Genomic DNA, 18894 nt, shown 5'->3' on the forward strand with positions numbered 1-18894 from the left:
ATTTTAATAATATATTGGGCAGGCATAGCTCCAGCCTCAGGGTACTGTTCACTGAACCTCAAGGCAAGCCGAGCAATCCTTTCCAGATATTAGTTTCAATAATCTGCTGCCGCTTTGTATTCTTTACTGGCAAAATCTCACATTATCTAAAAGGTCTCAGCTCCAAGTTTTGGTGGGAACACCACACCTGGTTTAATACTACCATAACATCTGCAATATAAATTGAGAATAGGAGAGGAGCCAAGATACACACATGTTGAAGGCCATTGGGGGTAGCTATTTATCAAGACAGAGCTCCATTGTCCCCAAGTTCCACCCTTGTCAGTGACCGTTTACGGAAACCCATTTGGACCTTTGGTTAAACTCTAGCACTGCGCACCCAGTCTTCCAATAAACCCAACAGACATTTTGCATAGATTTTACTGAGAATGTCCGCCAGAGTAATCATATGGTAACTTCATTTCCAGGTTTCTGGTGTCTGATGTCCACTTATTATCACCCTTAAACTGGAGCCAGGACTTGACCCCACAAACTAAGATTAAGTTTGATTATATCTGATCAAATGGCATCAAGACCTCGGGCCCTAGAGCTTTTCAAACCTTTTATTACAGCCTCAATACTACTTACTGTGGAGAACAGAGAGCTCTCTACCTTTCCCGTCTCTCGCGACCCAGCACACATACTCCCAATTGCTCCTCTATTTTCTTCTTTTAGTTTATACAACTCTGATATATACCTGACCCATACTTCTTCAGGGACTGGTACTGCTACACATCTGCCATTATTAATAGCCATGTTCAGGCTGTCTAACAATGTAGCTAATTTTCTACCTATCACATCATCCCGCTGATGTGGCAAAACCTGCCACGGAATCCCCAAAGCATTTTCTTTCTCCAGTTGAAACTCATCCCTCAATGGGTTAGGGGGAAACTTCAGATTAAAATCATCCATCAATAAGATTGGCACGTTCGGAAAAGATAAGATAACCATGTCCATTAGAGCTGGCAATTCTTGAACTGCTTTTCCCGCCTTTTTTTTAGGGGGGGGGGGAGGACGTTTTAATTAGTATTAGATCAGCACCACCATTTTTCCCCATTTTATCCTGTTTTTTCAGTTACAAACCAAAAAATGACTGTCAAAAATAGAGTACTTTTCTTAAATAAAATGCTCCCAAGAATTTCATATTTTACAGCTATCATGAAAGTTAGGCTCCCCGCAGGGCAACCGCATTGCCCCTTGACTGCTTTAATGCTAAATACTCGATTGTCGCTCATCACCACTTCCTCCAATTCCCAGGTCTCTTGCAATGCAATAATCATCTAATCAAAAGGGGGGACACTGTTTCAGAGGAGGGGTGCCGCGTATGGACCTCATTATTTCAAAAGGTAATACCATCACATCGGAGGACATTACCCCGTGTGATTGGTCCGACCATTATTAACAGGGAGGTGATACAGAAAAGGGTCCAGCCAAAGAAAATTAAACAGTGGAAAGAGACACGGACTGTCTAGCTATCGAAAGTAAAAATGCGTTGTCTTCCCAAATTGACATGACTGATGTACATGATCTCACTGACTTCTATAACTCCAATATCTCTGGTATCATGGATTCAATAGCTTCTCTACAGCAAAAAAATGCCTCCTCCAAAATCTCCAAATCCTGGTTCAACGACAACCTAAACTCTGAACGCTGCAACCTAAGGGCTGCTGAACGTCTATGGAGATCCAACCCTTCCGTTTATCATCAAAATTCCTTAGATCAGTGAGGAGTTCTTACAATAAAAAAATCAAGATGACTAAGGCCGATTACTTCAGAGCCCAACTTAGTCAAGCCTCAAATCGCCCCAAAAAAACTTTTTGAAATTGTCAAACAGCAATCAACAATAGCACCCAATCACTTCGAATCAACAGACAATTCAGCTCCATGCAACGATCTGGCTATCTTCTTTATTGAAAAAACTAAACTCATCAGTCTTGATCTTGAATCTAAGAGGGCCCTACTTACATCATCTGAGAGTACGGCTGATCCTACCCTCTCTGAGAGTCTAAAGCCACTTAGTATTAGCACCAAGAACATGGCCACCTAGAGCTCCTTTTCTCCACCCAGTGAAAAAGACATCTACAAAACTCTTCTGAACATTAACCCCTCTAATCACTTTAGCGACTCATTGATTCCGTCTGTCTTCAAAGAAATCAAGGTTGTCCTTATCCCCCTTTGGACAAAGATTGTCAACGCCTCCTTATCTCAAGGCAAGATCCCAGAATGTCTAAAAGCAGCTCAGGTTTCACCCATTCTCAAAAAACCTGATGCGGACAGATCTGACCTCAACAACTTTCGTCCCATCTCCAACATCCCTACTCTGGTTAAGCTCCTGAAAAATGCGTTCAATCGCAACTCTGCTCGCACATTGAGACCTTCAATCTCTTGGATCAACATCAATCTGGGTTTAGGAGCAGCCATAGTACCGAATCCGCGCTCCTTCACATTATTGATGACGTCATAAAAATGTTACACCATAACGAATCCTGCCTACTAATCCTCCTTGATCTTTCCTCTGCATTCGACACGGTTAATCACAATATCCTCTTAGCCATTCTGGAACGCAGGATGGGTTTTTCCGGTTGGGTACTGCAATGGTTCGCTTCCTTCCTTCACAATAGATCCAAAGAGTTAAGGTGAACCATACACTATCCCAACCATCTACAGTTTCCATGGGGGTCCCGCAAGGGTCTGCACTCTCTCCCATACTCTTTAATATTTTCCTGGAACCGCTATCGAACGCTCTTGAATCCATGAACATTCTTTTTCATATGTATGCGGATGACACGCAACTTTACCTGAAAATCAATTCTTCTGAAGACTTCATCTCACTCAATGCCTCCATGATGATTACCCAAAACTGGCTAACTGTGAACCATCTCCTGCTCAACACTGTCAAAACAGAATTCCTTCTCATATCCCCTCCTAAGCACACCCCCAAAATTAACCTCTGGATGAAGCACCTCACTGTTCCCCTCTTATCATCGACTAAATCTCTTGGAATCACCCTAGTCTCACACTTGAACATGAAGAAAAACATTAGTATGATGTGTAAGGGCGCAAACTACCCAATGAGGCTTCTTAGAAACCTATAACCATTCCTCCCTCAAGAGGTCTTAAAGCAGGTGGTTCAAGCGCTCGTCCTGCTGAGGCTAGACTACGGTAGCGCGACGCTGTGTGGCCTCCCTAAACATACCTTGGCCCCGCTCAGGGCTTCGTTGAATGCAGCTGAAAGACTGATCACTGATACAAAAAGATCTGATCATACCTCCCCAGCCCTAAGACCTCTAAAGTGGTTACCCTACGAAGCAAGACTACAACTAAAGATTGCCTGTCTGACGCACAAAGCCCTCCACTTCAAAACTTCTGGTTACCTGGCTCAAAAACTAAAACTATCAGGTGGGGGTAGACCATCAGGAAGTGCAATTCGCAAAAAGAGAACATGGCTCTGATCCTTCTCTGGCTCTGCACGGAAGATCTGGAACTCGCTCTCTCCGGAAATCCGCAGAATTCCCTACACAGCTGCTTTCAAACATGAAGTAAAAACAATCCTAATGAACAGGTTCCTGCCTTAAATGACCATTGGACGTCGGTTTTCTACATGTTTTCTTTTTTTCTGGCCTAATAACTGTAATACCCAGTATTGTCTACCTTACCGTACCAAGTAATGTTTATGCGCATCGTTGTACATTTTTATTAGCTCATTGTGTTATCCTCGCTTACTCCCTCGACAATGTTCCCCTTTTACCTTGTTCTTCTCTTCCATTATTGTGAAGCGCTCCGATACCCTTTTGGGTCTTGTTTGCGCTATACAAAACTTTTAAAATAAATAAATGACAGATGAGCCTGCTCAGACTCTCAGGGAGGCCTCCTAGCTCCACCACAGTGTATCTGGACCTGACCCTGGGGATGTTCCGGCTTCACCTGCAGCTCACCGCCCAGGACCGGAGGGGATCCTTTTCAGCCACGAGGACAGGGGAGGCTGTGATGTACAGAGCCTCAGAGGCTGCAGTGGTATCCCCCTAGAGTTCGCCTCCGCCCGCTCCATCGCCTCAGCCGCTGGTCTCCTCGAGGCTCCAGGCCCTACTGACTGAGTGCTGCCAGGGGCAGGGTGGGCGAGAGGACATCTAGCTGCTCTCGAGGTCCGTCCCATGACTGGCACGGTGAGGAAAGGGGGCTGCACACAAAGGAGTGGCACGCTGCCGCCTGGACCAGTGCCCGCCTAGTAGCCACCCTGCTCACCCCAGGTTGGGAGCATGCAACCCTTCTGTTGCCCTTGGTGCAAAGACTGTACCCTGAGTGCACCCCTGGCCCCACGGGCTTCTGGGGGTCCCACTTTGGAGAGTGCAGGAGAAAAGTGGAAATGGAAGGAGGAACTGCAAAATCAAGAGGTGAGCCTGCACTTGCCTCCTGCTTTCGACCCCCCCCTCCCCATGGCTCGATACCGCTGATGTGCCGTTTCACCTCCGACCCCCTCCTCCCTCAAGACTACACCTTGCCAGATGCAGGACCGATGAGGAGTCCTCCACTACTTCATACCTGCTGACTGTTGACTCCAGAAATGCCACCTCATGTTTCCCTCAATCTCGTGACTCGCCAGATACAGGAACGGTGTCCCAGCACTGGCGAGAAGATCACGCTTTGTAAATTTGTATTTTATATTTGTCCAACCCTAACCGCTTCAACTTCTATTAAATGTAACCTTGAGAGAATCTGCAACTTGTATATATGTAACTCTAACCACTAGTATCCAGTGCTTTAAATGGGCCGGTACTGTACGGTACTGAGTACCGGCACTTTTTTATTTTAAGAGGGAGGGTACCTGCACTTCTCAAGAGAGATGTAATACTCTTAATTGGAGAGTACCGGCACTTCTCAGAAACAAGCAGGTACTCTGATACAGAGTCCCTGCACTTCGATTTTTCCATTTCAAGTACTCCTAGTATCAGTAGTAGACTTGTGTACTTACTACTATTCTTATGTAAATTTAGAGCTTATATGTTTGTATTTTTATGTAACTTGTGTACTCTGAAGTCCTTATGTAATGTAACTGGTCCTTTTGTAGAGCACACTGACACCTTTGGGAAAAGTTTGCGCTTAATAAAAAATCGCATTAAATCAGTGGTCGAAGTGGGCGGGATCGGCTGGGCACAGCGTGCCCCTACTTCTTTAATTTCATAGATTCCGTTCCCCTACTTTCTTATTTTAAACATGCTTTCGGGGAAGGGCGGTGCGGGCAGAGAAGGAAAAGGACTCGGTCTTTTCCTTCTTGCCCAGAGAAGACGAGGACAGTGTCCAATTCTCCTGCCCTGCTTCTGTCAGCTGCCAACCTTCCTCTCTTCCTCTTTATTCCCTCTCTTTCCTTCTAGCTCCTCCTCACTTCCTGAAAACCGAGACCCCAAAAAGCTGGTATTACCCTCTATTTCCTCCTTTCGTTTATTTGCTCCGCTGTGAAATTGTTCCAAAACAGAAAAACACTTTTGCTGGAAACGACGTCTTTTTCTGTCATTTTTCAATTTCTAAGTGCAGCCTCGGGATAGAAAGAATTAAAACATTCAAAATATGAAAAATAACTAATTAAAGCAAGACAGAATGGTTGCAAGTGGCCAGATTGATTTTATTCACACCTAAACACATTAGCGCCACTTTACATTGTTTGCCAGTGAAGCAATAATTTTGTTTATTTGTCTCTCTTTGAACAACATTGTTTTCCCTGGGTGAGAAGGTGCACCATTCCTGGAGGTACTGAAATACCTGCTTGATGGGTGAATTGGAAAACAAAATGTGTACAGCGGCTGTGTGTTCAAGAATTACATTTTGTAAGGTTAGAAGCAATGGATAGTGAGACGGGTCCCTTCCGGGCCCTGTAGTCATGTCCTTCACTTTTCAAGCAAAAGCACTCACTGATTTCTGAATGATGACTGTAAGAGTGTCATGGTTACCATGTTGTTGCTGCTTACATTTCACATGCTTTACTTAATCTTGCATTGCCTATGATTATTTGCTTTTTCTAGGATGTTATGTTTTGTTAGGCAGCATATTGCTCTTGTCTATTACATAATTTGAATTGAGTCACATCCAGGTGTTTATAGCGTGTCACAATTGGGTTGTAGTTGAAGGCAGCGCAAGTTTCTCTCAGTGGGGCAGTATGGTGTTCAGTGGGGAAGAGGATGTGGCACTATGGTTAAAGCTGCTGAATTTGGAACTGGGGAACCAGGTTCAGCCTTCACGACCAGTCCACCAGATCACTCCCCCTGAGGGAGCACATTCCCATGCTAGACCTTAGAAGTCCTTGCAAGATCTTAAAAGCCCTGATGTCTTAGCACCAGCAGGAGGACCATAGCAGTGGCAAGTGTGGGTTAGCCTTGAAGGCTTGTCCACCACAATGCATTCTGAAGTTCAACTCCAGTCTTGCAGGCAGGCCTTTGAAGCAGCACACCTTAGAGTGACAGTGACTCTGTCACTGAAGTCACAGAACCCTTGAGCAGGGTGGCTCTAGGCCAGTGTGACCGCTGACTTCAGGTGGGGGTGTCGTGTTTGCAAGTAGAATATGGTTTTAAAAGCACTTACTACCTCCTTCCTGGCCTTCAGCAATTTTCTGCAACAATAAAAATGTCATGATAACTCCAGTGATTAATGTTGTTAGTAGAGAGAGATGGTGTTTTGTCTAGTGGAAGTTGTGAGTCATGGAAAGGAAGTGCAGATGGTTAATGTGCCTTCTGCTAAGAACATGTACCATACAGATCACAAAGTGCACATAATGTAAATAGGTGAGTGGGTTACTGCTTTGTCAGAGAGACCCTATTATTACTTGCAGTTAAGTTAAAATCCTAACATAGAACAGTGACCTATTAACTGTCATGTAAGAGCTGCAAACAAACTGCAAAGGTATAGATTAGAGCGTTATTGTTTTTCCCCCAGTCTTTGATTATCCTAATGTTGCAAAAAATAGGGTTCATTTGGAAAGAAATCAATTCTGATTATTATAGAGACCCCCCCAACCATGGTATTACGTTTTAAATTCTGAGTTTGTGTTTCTCCAGACCAATGACTATGCTGCCTACTAGTATGGTTGTCATGTGACTCCTACACCTTGTAGTCCTTTGTCTTGGGTAACATTTCCTATACAGTGATTTACACATGTATGATTGATTGTCTCTGTATAATATGTGTGATGCAAAGTGCTCTGGCACCCTACACTGGTATTATTGGCGCTGTAAACAGTCTCTGCAAAGATGTTTCCTTATTAGTACCAGTGGAACCTACAACTGCAGCAGTGAGAATGGTGACCAGTCAACCTTTGCAAAGGGCCGTCAACTTCACAACAGCACAAGTCACATTTTTCAGTAACTTTTGAGCTATAAACAATGTATTACTGAAAATCATCAGATTATGCAGCAGATGATGTATTATGTGGCAAATATGGCAGAGCCATAATTATGTGAAAAACATTTGCAAAGTAGGATATTTTGCCATTCATATTTGAACTGCTCTTGTGGAAAAAGGGAGAAGTGTTAATGACAGAAACTCCATGGCTGGGAGACAAATGGCTTGTGATTCCACTTTTGAGTCTATTTGTGTTGTTCTGTGATTGGAATAGTATCCCACTTTGTGAATGTATTTTAATGTCAATAACTTATGTTAAACCTTAAATAAACATGGGTATCCATTGGTTGAATTAAAAAACGTCATTAGCTGTAACCGGCTAGTGATATGGGAAACAAAAGACACAAAATTTGAATATTTTGCCCTTTCTGCCACACCTGACTCTGCCCACAGATCCAATCCCTGGGTTATTCCCGCCCTCTGATTCTCAGTCCACAGTTCCCCTACTTTTTTCCCCCCACTTCGACCACTGCATTAAATAAATAAAACAAAACCTTGTTGTTCCGAGTTAGCGGGCTCTGACTGTGCCTTATGCCTCACTAAGTGCCAGGTAACCCCTCTGTGGGTAGCCGTTGCACTATATAAGCTTTCTTAATAATAATAATACACTTCTGTAGTAAGTAGATTATATTGTATTAGTAAATGTGTTGTGTTTCTTTATGGAATGTATCTAGGTGAGCAGTAGGTAGAATGTTACTGGGGATCTAGAATCTCTGTGGAAAGGCAGATGAAGACTGGATCTTGTTGGGATATGTCGTGGGTTCGTTCCTCTGAAAATAAATTCTACTTTTACTGAATAAACAGTTCCTGTGACTTCATTATATGCTCTGAAGGTGAAGAGAGCATACTACATATTTTGGCGACGCACTGGATGGATCTGTGAAATTTTGTAAGATTTTGATCTGTTTTGAACTTTGGAAAAGTGGCAGTTTGTCACATCTGGAAAGGAAAAACCCACCGACGCTGATATCCTGCTTAAAATTCGCATGCGAGGCTGTGAGTACATCGACAATATCTATTTTGATTGGTTTTGCTGGATGTCTTACCCGTTACGCCTCAGCATCATTCAAACAGCGCGTTGATTCTCTGTGAGGTCCGCGCTCGTATTTCAACTGCTGACAGCTCAATCGGAAGCGGCAACAAAGAAGTGATGTCTATGCGCGATTGCATCATCACGTTTCGGCGGCCATTTTGTAAGGTTGGGATCACTTGCCTTGCAAATCATTACGGCCACGTTATTCGGTTCGTGTATTTCATCAAAACATCGTTTTTTCTCGTTTAAAAAAAAAAAAAAAAAAAATTAATTATTTTACTCGTCATCACTATCAGCATTGGCCACAAAACGGATTAACTCTCAGGTGTGTTTTTGTCTTCAAGTTTTGTTTTCTTCTTTCTGTGTTTTGAATTCTGCACTATGGCAAGATCTAATGAAAGTATTGTGGCTCCTCCGTGTTTTTTAAAGATTGTGGGTAAGCCACCCATTCCTTGGCCAAAGTGGTTAAGAGTTTTTACTAACTATTTGGAAGCCATTGATGCACTTGAATATTCTCCATCTAGGAAAAGAGCCATTTTATTTAATCATCTTGGAGATGCTGGTCAACAAGTGTTTGATAGTCTTCCTACTGTCACGAATCCTTCAGCTGACGATTCTTGGAATGTTTACTCAGAAGCTTTAGCTCGTTTGGGTAAACAATATAAAGATGAGCCCTCAATAATGATTGAAAGACATGTTTTTTTAAACAAAAACAGTCTGCGGAAGAATCCATTGAAGATTATTTAGCTACTTTGAGGGTGTTGGCTACAAAGTGTGAATTTGGGTCCTATTTAGAGACAGCGCTTCGAGACCAACTTGTTTTTAATTGTTACAACAAAAAAATACAGGAACGCATATTAACTTGCAAAAATCCTACTTTAGATGAAGTGGTTACTATTGCTAAGAGTATTGAATGTTCTGTCACATCATCCAAGATTTTAGCAGAGACTTCTAACGCTTCTTGTAACCCTAAGGTCATGAATGTTGATATGGATCAGGGTAACCCAATAGAAGTCAATGTGGTTGCAAATCGTTTAAAGAACACAAAAGTATTTGAACGTAAAAATAACATTTTTTGTTACAGGTGTGGTTCCAAGTTTCATGTTGGTAACAATCCAAAATGTCCGGCTCAAGGAAAAAGGTGCAATAATTGTAAAAGAATTGGTCATTTCTTTACTATGTGTAGGTTGCCAAAAGACAAAAGTAAGGTGAACTATATTTACAATGAGGACGAAATATGTGATGCGTTAAATGTGTCTTCATTATCAATTCATATTAATTCTCTTGAAGGGAATAAGATTAAAGGGCCTAATTGTGCAGTGTTAATTGGTCAAGTTGAAACGGAAGTAATGGCTGATTCAGGTTCGCCCATTACGATTTTAGATGAAAAAACATTTTACAGGCTATGGACAAACATAAAACTGTTACCTACTGATGTTAACCCAAAAGCCTTCGGGGAGTATGACATCGTAATGAGAGGGTATTTCAATGACACTATTAATTTTAAAGGTAGGGTGATCAATACTAAAATTTACGTGGCTTTGGATGGAAGAGACATTTTGGGTTGGCGTGACCAGGCCAGTTTGGGTATTTTCTTGAAACCTCTCCTCGTGTAATATCTGAAAGGGGAGAAGGTGAGGGTAGTGGAAGAAATATTGGTGGTTCAAGATTACGTTCTGCACCTTTTCGCTTTCGTGATTATGTCATGACTTGAGTTATTTTATTTTTGTTGTTTTTATTTCTTTTATGTATCATCTGTAATGTTTGTGAATTATTTAAATTTCTGTTTATGTATAAAGGGGAGGGTGTGTAGTAAGTAGATTATATTGTATTAGTAAATGTGTTGTGTTTCTTTATGGAATGTATCTAGGTGAGCAGTAGGTAGAATGTTACTGGGGATCTAGAATCTCTGTGGAAAGGCAGATGAAGACTGGATCTTGTTGGGATATGTCGTGGGTTCTTTCCTCTGAAAATAAATTCTACTTTTACTGAATAAACAGTTCCTGTGACTTCATTATATGCTCTGAAGGTGAAGAGAGCATACTACAACTTCATGTTCCAGAAAGTAGAGTGTTAGCAGAAACGCCAGGGCGAGCACAACGGAATATAGACACGGCGTGTGCTCTTTGCTAAGCAGCTCTGCTTGTATTTTTTTGTCCTGCAATCTGCACACAAACTATTGTACCTGGTCGTTCTTTAATAGATAGACAATAGTCTTCTTTTCTGGCGTTGTTGGGCCACTTTAGGCTTAGCGTTAAATACTTCGAAAACAGTTTTAGTTATACATTGTGCCCATCCTGTATGAAAGAGTGGGCGTTGGAGAGCTTTATATGTGGCCAGCGCGTTTACAGGACATACTCAACTCGGCCTAACATCCTTAGTCTATCTTCGGGATAAAAGGTATCGATAATGTTAGCACTTCCGGGTCGCCTAGCAACCACTCCCAAAGCAGAACATATTCTGTTAGCTGTAGGTACTGATAATATGTATGGTGACATAATATTGGAGCATCAGGTACGCTTCAGCCAATCATAGTACGAAGGCAGGAATTCCGAAGTTTTGATTGGCCAAAGGCTAGAACGTGCCACTGTTTAACGCGTCTCTGCAATCTGTAGCTTTCGCCGAATTGGGAGTGACCCGGGGCGATTTAGTCGCGGAATGGGCGGTGATAAGCCTACCCTGCTGTCGCCTTATGTGTTGTAGATGGGATGAAAGGTGTTGCAGACGCTGAACAGGGTCCGGGTTGGTCAGAGTGAAGTGCAGGGTTATGTGTTGTAGATGGGATGAAAGGTGTTGCAGACGCTGAACAGGGTCCAGGTTGGTCAGAGTGAAGTGCAGGGTTATGTGTTGTAGATGATATGAAAGGTGTTGCAGACGCTGAACAGGGTCCGGGTTAGTCAGAGTTAAGTGCAGGGTTGCGATCTTTGTTTTATTTCTTGCAGTTTAATTTAGCGCGAACTCTACCCGGGGGTATCAGAGCGCTTTACACGAATACCAGTTGCATTACAGGACACATTTATTTTTGTGGGAACAAGGAGATTAATTGATTTACACAGAATCACAGAATGTTTGAACCTCCTGCCAGACTGGAACCTGGTTTCCCAGCTTCAAAGTCGGCCGCTTTAGCCGTTAAGCCACATCCATAAACACAAACCATTTCCTGCATTTGATATTCCGTTTCTGACGTGACATTGGTTCGAATCCTGCTGCACCACTGACTTCTCTCTGGTGTATCAGACAGTAGGTTTACACTTCTGCGACATGACTGACTTAACATATCACGTTCTTACACAGGATGCATCGTGCAGGGCACATAGATCCCGAATCAACGTAGCTTTCTGCAAAGCTGTCATGTCACGTGACACCTCAAGACCGTTGTTGATTTTTGATTTGCCTAGCGTTGATATATAGTCCAACATTTCAAAGCATCGTTGTATGAACTACAATCCCCAGTATGGAAAGTGATGTTGGGTAAAAAAAAAACATTTGGAGCGCGTGAGAGAGGACATGCAACTGCACCAATTCCAGCCGTCCCAGATCAAGAAGGGATGCCACCGACACCTTACCTCACGTTTTTACAAAGAATCTTGAAAGCCTGATTTCCCCAGCTTGCTTTCCATTTTATCGGACTTCGATGCGGTAGTGACTCGTTCCCATTACAACGTCCTTAGCAACGACGCAACATCACGTGACCAGCATCATGCGGCGTTACGTCCTATATCTGTGCGTAGTGATTAACGCCACAGTCGAAAAGCTGATCGGGATTTGCGGCAGGCAGGAGTTTTCGCTTAGGAAACGAATTGCAAATTAATTTAGGCTGCAGTAGCTGAGTTGTTTAAGCAGGTGTATCTGTTTTCAGTGGCATTGTTAACCGATGCCTGGTACGTCGAGCTTTATATACGGAGTCGTGCATTCTGTGACACAGGTGGGTCTGTGAATCCACGACAATCTAATCGGTTCACCCAACCGTAAACTACTTCACGTTTTTCAAATCTATGCTAGGATTGGAAAATAGAAATTAGTACAATCCCACATTGCACTAGCCGACTACGCATTCCCTTTTTTATAACTCAAATAAGAATATAAAAAAGCAAAATTCGGTGGCTCTCTACACCCCTTTTTTCTTATAACACACAAAAAAACAGTATTAATAATATTAAACAATACATGAAACATTCTCAATCATAATGGACTACATACCTACAATATTTTATAATTCTTCCAGGAACGAAGAGAGAAAAACCAAATGAAATAAAGTCAAAACAAAACTGCTCTCATAAATATATTCTTGCGATTGTGTTGGTTTCCTTAACCTTTTGGCAACTTGTCATTATTATTATTATTTATTATTATTATTATTATTTATTTTTTATAAAGCGCATAGTCACCCGGAGGCATCCCAGCGCTAAAAACCCTAATTCAACAAATCTGAGGCCCGGGAGCTAAGAGCAAAAGAGAGGAAGGGTGGGAAATCAAAACAGGGGGGGGGGCATGGAAGCTAGGGAAAGAGATGTGTTTTTAGCAGCTTCCTGAAGCGCAGATATTGTGGTTCAAAACGTAAATCATGGGGGAGTGAATTCCAAAGACGGGCAGCTTGTACCGAGAAGCGTCTTCCTCCTGATCGGGCTTTCCTGAATCTCGGGGTATTGATGAGGTTTTCTGCGTTAGAACGGAGGGATCTAGTGGTAATGTAAGGGGTGACAAAATTGCTGAGGATTGGGGGGCCTTGGTTATGCAACGTTTTGTGGACCAGGCACAGGGCCTTAAATTTGACTCTCTCCCTTATGGGGAGCCAATGGAGGAGTTTGAGAGCGGGTTTAGCAGATGATCTGGCCGGGGTGTTTGTGATGATCCGGGCAGCAGTGTTCTGAATTCTCTGCAATTTATTAAGGGTCGCTTCGGGAGTGCCCAGATAAATCACGTTACTGTAATCTAGTCTCGATATTATGAGACCTTGGATTAGCAGTTTTTGGGATTTAGGGGGAAGAAGGGGCAGGACTTTCCTCAAAGATTTTAGAAGACCGAAGCAGGTCCCTGCTACCTTCTTTGCTTGCGGAATAAATGAGAGATCGGAGTCGATCCATACTCCCAAGCTTTTCACCTCTGTTTTTGGGTCAGGGAGAGGACCTAGACAGGCTGGCCAACTGTCCAGGGGGGGTGAGGTTCCTTTCGGGCCAAGTATAAGGACCTCCGTTTTTGTCCTGTTTAGTTTTAAGGCTGATCTATTCATCCAACGATGAACCTGCGTAAGGCAGTTGAAGAGATCAGCTTTCTGTTGTTTGGGATGGGACAAAGACACCACTAATTGTGTGTCGTCAGCATAGCTGACGACGCTCACTCCGAATGGGGTGATAACCTCCTCCAATGTGGACATATAGATATTAAATAATGTGGGGCTCAGGGAAGAGCCCTGAGGCACACCACATTGGAGGGGCATTTCGGAGGAGCGGGCGTTCTTCTCCCAAATCTGATAGGACCGTTGGGCCAGGAAAGATGACAGCCAGGATAGGGCTGTACCTTCCACTCCAACTCTTGCCAATCTTTCGATAAGGAGTTGATGGTCGACGGTATCGAACGCCGCGCTAAGGTCGAGGAGGATCACTGCCACTGATCCTCCCCCATCCAGTAGCGCTCTGGCCTCCTCTACCGCTGCCAGGAGGGCGATGTCCGTGCCCTGCCCTGGTCGGAAGCCCGTCATCGGTAATCACATCCACTTCCACTCTGCACATCTTCCGTCACTATACTTTGAGTTCCAAAATGCTATTACAGGACCGGAGGCTTCGGATTATGCTTTCTATTTCTTTACTGTAAAATTTCAGCTGCCAATAAAAATATTAAATAAACATATACAAGAAAAACGACATTTCCCATAATGCCATGGTGTATATCCACCAATCACAATTCAAAATTTGTGAACATGCGTGACAAGAATTTTCAATTTTATTAAGGATACGGAGGCGAGGATTATGCTTCTCATTTTCTTTACTGAAAATTCTCAGCAGCCAATCAGATAAAGAAAAAACAAATAAACACTACAATACCCATAAACACTCCTGGGTACCACATGACAACCAAAGAGTAGACCCCTATATAAGGAGCACAAGAGAATACTACATCCTCTTTCTTTGTGATAAAATAAACAGTTAAGTCCAATAAACAAAGTCCGAAAGAAGAACGAAGTCCCCAGAACGAAAATCAGCAGCCCCACGAGCAGCAAACAGTAGACTTGAAGCTAGCTTCAACGGAAACAGTGTCATCCTGCAGAGACCATAAAGACTTGTCCAAAGGTGAAATCTGCAAACTCTATTTGAGATCTGAACCTGAAATGTAAAGACAGAGTCGTAATACCGTACTCCTCCAAGAGAGACTTATCATAAAGGGAAGGGTAAAAAAACGCATATATATGCAGTATAATATATAAAGAATGCAGAGCATAAATTACAGTACAGAATCATGGGTGGGATAATCCTCGCCTCCGTGTCCTTAATAGAATAGAAAATTCTTGTCACGTATGTTCGCTAATTTTTGAATTCTATGTCCGGACCGGAGGCTCCGATTATGCTTGTTTAAAGCTGTGCCACCACAACAGATGCAATATTCACAATAGGCTTATAATAAAAAGATTTAAACGTAGAATCAGAAGACCAGTCAGCTGCATTCATAATGTCCAATAAACTGACTCCAACAGGAAAAGCTTTAGAAGCCATAGCTCCTCGAGCTGAGTGAGCTCCAAATCTTGAAATATCAATTCCTGCTTCGCCTATGAGCCAGCGCACCCATCTTTCCAAGGTAGCTGTGGTCACTGGGTGAAAAGGTTTCTGCAGAGCAATCAACAATTGACCTCCCATATCCTGTCAAAATTCTGCAGTACTTACCTCATAATCCCGGATACATTGTACCACACATAGTTTAGGATTATCAGGAAAAACATGATAAGTGATAGAAGTGGTGTTACATTTAGTGTGTCTGGTGACCAGAAAAGTAACACCTTCTGGAGAAAAATGTCGACCCGCTCGATCTAGTGCGCGGATATCAGAAACCCGTTTGCAAGACACTAAACAAAGTAGCATGGCGAGCTTGGCAGAAAGTTGCTTACGGGATAGAAACTTATTAGAAGGCAAGGCTTCCAAAAATCGTAAGATAGTGGAGACATCCCATAGCTCAGAATATTTTGAACAAGGTGGTTTTACCAACCGGATACCCCTGAGTAATTTACAAATTAAGGGATGTTCACCAACCGGTTTGCCATCAATCGCCACGTGACCCGCCTAGATGACTGACCGAAAATTATTGACAGTGCGATAGGCAAGACCCGAAGAAGCGATGGACGCCAGAAAATTCACTACCAAGGAGATATCCACTGAAACGGGATCCACCTCCCGTTGAGAGCACCAATCACACCATCATTTCCAGGCTGCAGCATAACGCTTGTGTGTGTTGGGCGACCAAGCCTCACTGATAAATCTGGTAGCGTCTCGCGAAAGTCCTGGGATTTTCCAGCGATCCCCGAAATTCGCCAAGCGACCAGCATGAGTTGGCCTGAGGTTATCAATGGATGCAGTGATTTGAGAGGACCCAGTAGCAGATTCCACCGCTGTAGTAGAACGATTGGTACCGCACAAAGCATTTCCAGAAGTACTGGGAACCATGCCTGAGCCCTCCAAAGAGGAGTGAGCAGAATCAGATCCGACTGATAACATTTGGTCCGGGCCAGGACCCTGGGGATCATAACAAATGGAGGAAACACATAACACAGAGTCGGAGGCCACACCGGAAGAGAAGCATCCGTGGCCAGAGCCTCCGGATCCGGACGCCAGCTGAAAAATACTGGAACCTGTTTGTTGAGTTGATAGACAAACAGATCGATCTGACAAGGACCCCATACCTGATTCAACAACCATAACACTCGAGGGTGAAGCCTCCAATCGCTGAAATCCCGGAGATGTCGGGAATGCCAATCGGCAATCTGGTTGTTGCATCCCGGAAGATATTCTGCCACCACAAACAGATTGTTTTGGAGGCAAAAATGCCAAAAGTCCGTAGCAATCTCCGCTAGAAGTCGGCATCTCGTACCGCCCAATTTGTTCACATAACGAACCGCTGACACGTTGTCCATGCGGAGAAGAATGCAACAATTCGTCTGACTGGGCGAGAGGCAGCGAATTGCAAAGGAACCCGCTAGACGTTCCAGGCAATTGATGTGGAGATTCAATTCCTCCTGAGACCAACGGCCGCCTGTGGACACTTGACGCTCCCCAACCCCACCGTCTGGCATCGGATTCGATCACCACCTCCGGAGTGGTTCCGAATAGGGCTCGACCGTTCCACGACTCCATGTGTTCTAGCCCCCATAACATCTCCCACCTCGCCTCCTCTGTGAGAGGAATCCTATCTGAATACTTGAGGCCCTTCTGGAGATGACGGATCTTGAGTCGTTGAAGCGCTCGGTAATGAAGGGGACCCGGGAAGATCGCTTGGATCGAGTAAGCTAACAAGCCGACGATCCGGGCTACAGACCTCAAGGATACAATCTGCTTGTGCAAAATCAATCTCAACTCTCTCTTGATTGATCTGATTTTCTGATTGGGCAAGAGGGAGTTGACCAGAAAACCCATGGAACTCGACAGATTGAGATGGAATCAACACAGACTTCTGCGGATTGACTAGGAAACCCAGAGTTTGCAAAAGATCTATGGTCCCAGCAAGATGCTGCATCACTAGATGAGGAGACTGACCCATGATGAGAATGTCGTCCAAGTAGATGAGACGAATGCCCGAGGCTCGAAGAAATTCGACCACAGGCCTCAGAATTTTCGTGAAGCACCAAGGTGCTGACGAGAGGCCGAAAGGAAGGACTTTGTACTCGTACCAGATTCCCTGCCATTGGAACTGAAGAAAACAACGATGAGGCTTGTAAATGGGCACTGACAGATACGCATCTTTCAGATCTAGGCTGGCCATCAGTCCCCTTCCTGAAGAAGATCGCGAAGAAGATTGATCCCCCTCCATCTTGAAGTGGCGATATACAACACATCCATTGAACTCCTTGAGATTTAAAACTAGCCTTGAGCCACCCCCCTTCTTCTGTACTAGGAAGATATTGCTGACAAAACCCTGGGGGTGACGAGACGTCTGCACTATGGCCCCTTTTTGAAGCAGAGACTCGATCTCGCTGGAAATAAACATCTGATCCTGAAGGGAAAAAAGCATCGGACGAGGAGGAAGAGGGGGAATGAAAACTCTATCTTGTAACCCTGCACCGTGTACAGGATCCACGCATCCTGTGAGATTTTTTGCCAATTGTGGAGAAAATATTGGATGCTACCCCCCAATTGCACCTCCGAAAAAGAAATCAGGCTCACCTGAAGATGCGGCATCATGTTGACCTCCTTGGTTACCTCCATAACGGTCTTTTCTGAACTTGTTTCGGGCTCCACGTGTTGGATAGTAGGAGGCGGAGGAGTTGGAGTCTTGATATCTACCACGTTGGGAATTATATCCCCGCTGGGCGCCTTGTTGGGAACCACGGCCAAACGAACGCCCATGATGTCGTCCGGCCCAGCTAAAAACCGGACGAAAGCCCGCTTGAGGGAACCCTGCGCTTTGTCCAGGCCACTGAAGGTAGCAACAAACTTAGTTAATTCCTTCTGGAAAGGCTGACCAAAAAGTAGACCTTGGGACAAAGGACCAGATTCCAAAGTAGAGAGTTCCGCCAATTTTGGGTCAAGCTTTAAGAGAATAGGGCGACGGCGCTCGCAAGACATGGCGCAGTTTGCGTTGCCCAACAGACAAACGACTCGTTGATCCCATCCAATCAGCTCTTCAGGATCAATTACGTGGCCAGAGGCCTTAGCCCTCAAACCTAAATCCAATATTTTTGTAAGGGGACCCGTCAAGTCAATCAATTTATCTTGACAAGAGCGCCATGCGCGATCAATCCCTTTCTTAGGGTCCTTAGTATATTTCTTAAGGTAGGTGAGCATGGAGGGGTCCACCTCAGGTGTATCTGCTACCTTGTCAGCCAGATCCGGTCTAGGACATTCCGAGCGCAAACGCGCCCTCACATCCTTATCAAATGCCTGGCGAATATGTGATTGCACATAATCAGCGACCTCAGGAGAGGGAAGCCATGATGAGGAGTTAGGGTGAATAATCTCCTTGGGATCAATAGTGAGTACGGTGGGCTGGGATGGTGCATCTACATAACGCTCCTCACGTTGTTTCTTAGCAGGTGGAGGAGGGGCTTCTGAGTCAGAAGCTGTATCAGAAGTGGTAGTAGTATCATCACCTTGTGGCGAACCAGAACGGACTACTTTGGATGAAGAACCATATGTATGGTCAGAGGACAAGGTTTTGGCTAATTTGGCAAAATCTGAAGAATGAGGATTATTGGAAGGCTTCCCACCAGAGGTAGAACGGGGTGCAGACCCCGGAAG

The 18894-nt window shown here is 44.0% G+C and overlaps 1 protein-coding gene across 1 annotated transcript in view; it reads right to left on the reverse strand.

The window, feature by feature from the left end:
* Positions 1-12148, reverse strand: part of NPHP4 (nephrocystin 4) — a 969441-nt gene extending 957293 nt beyond the window's left edge. The window contains exon 1 of the mRNA XM_085608868.1: positions 12025-12148. The gene's annotated coding sequence lies outside the window, so the exon portion shown is untranslated. The remainder of the gene's footprint in view (positions 1-12024) is intronic.
* Positions 12149-18894: the final 6746 nt, after the last annotated feature.

This window comes from Triturus cristatus, chromosome 1_2 (genome assembly GCF_964204655.1).
Source record: "Triturus cristatus chromosome 1_2, aTriCri1.1, whole genome shotgun sequence".
Lineage (NCBI taxonomy): Eukaryota > Metazoa > Chordata > Amphibia > Caudata > Salamandridae > Triturus > Triturus cristatus.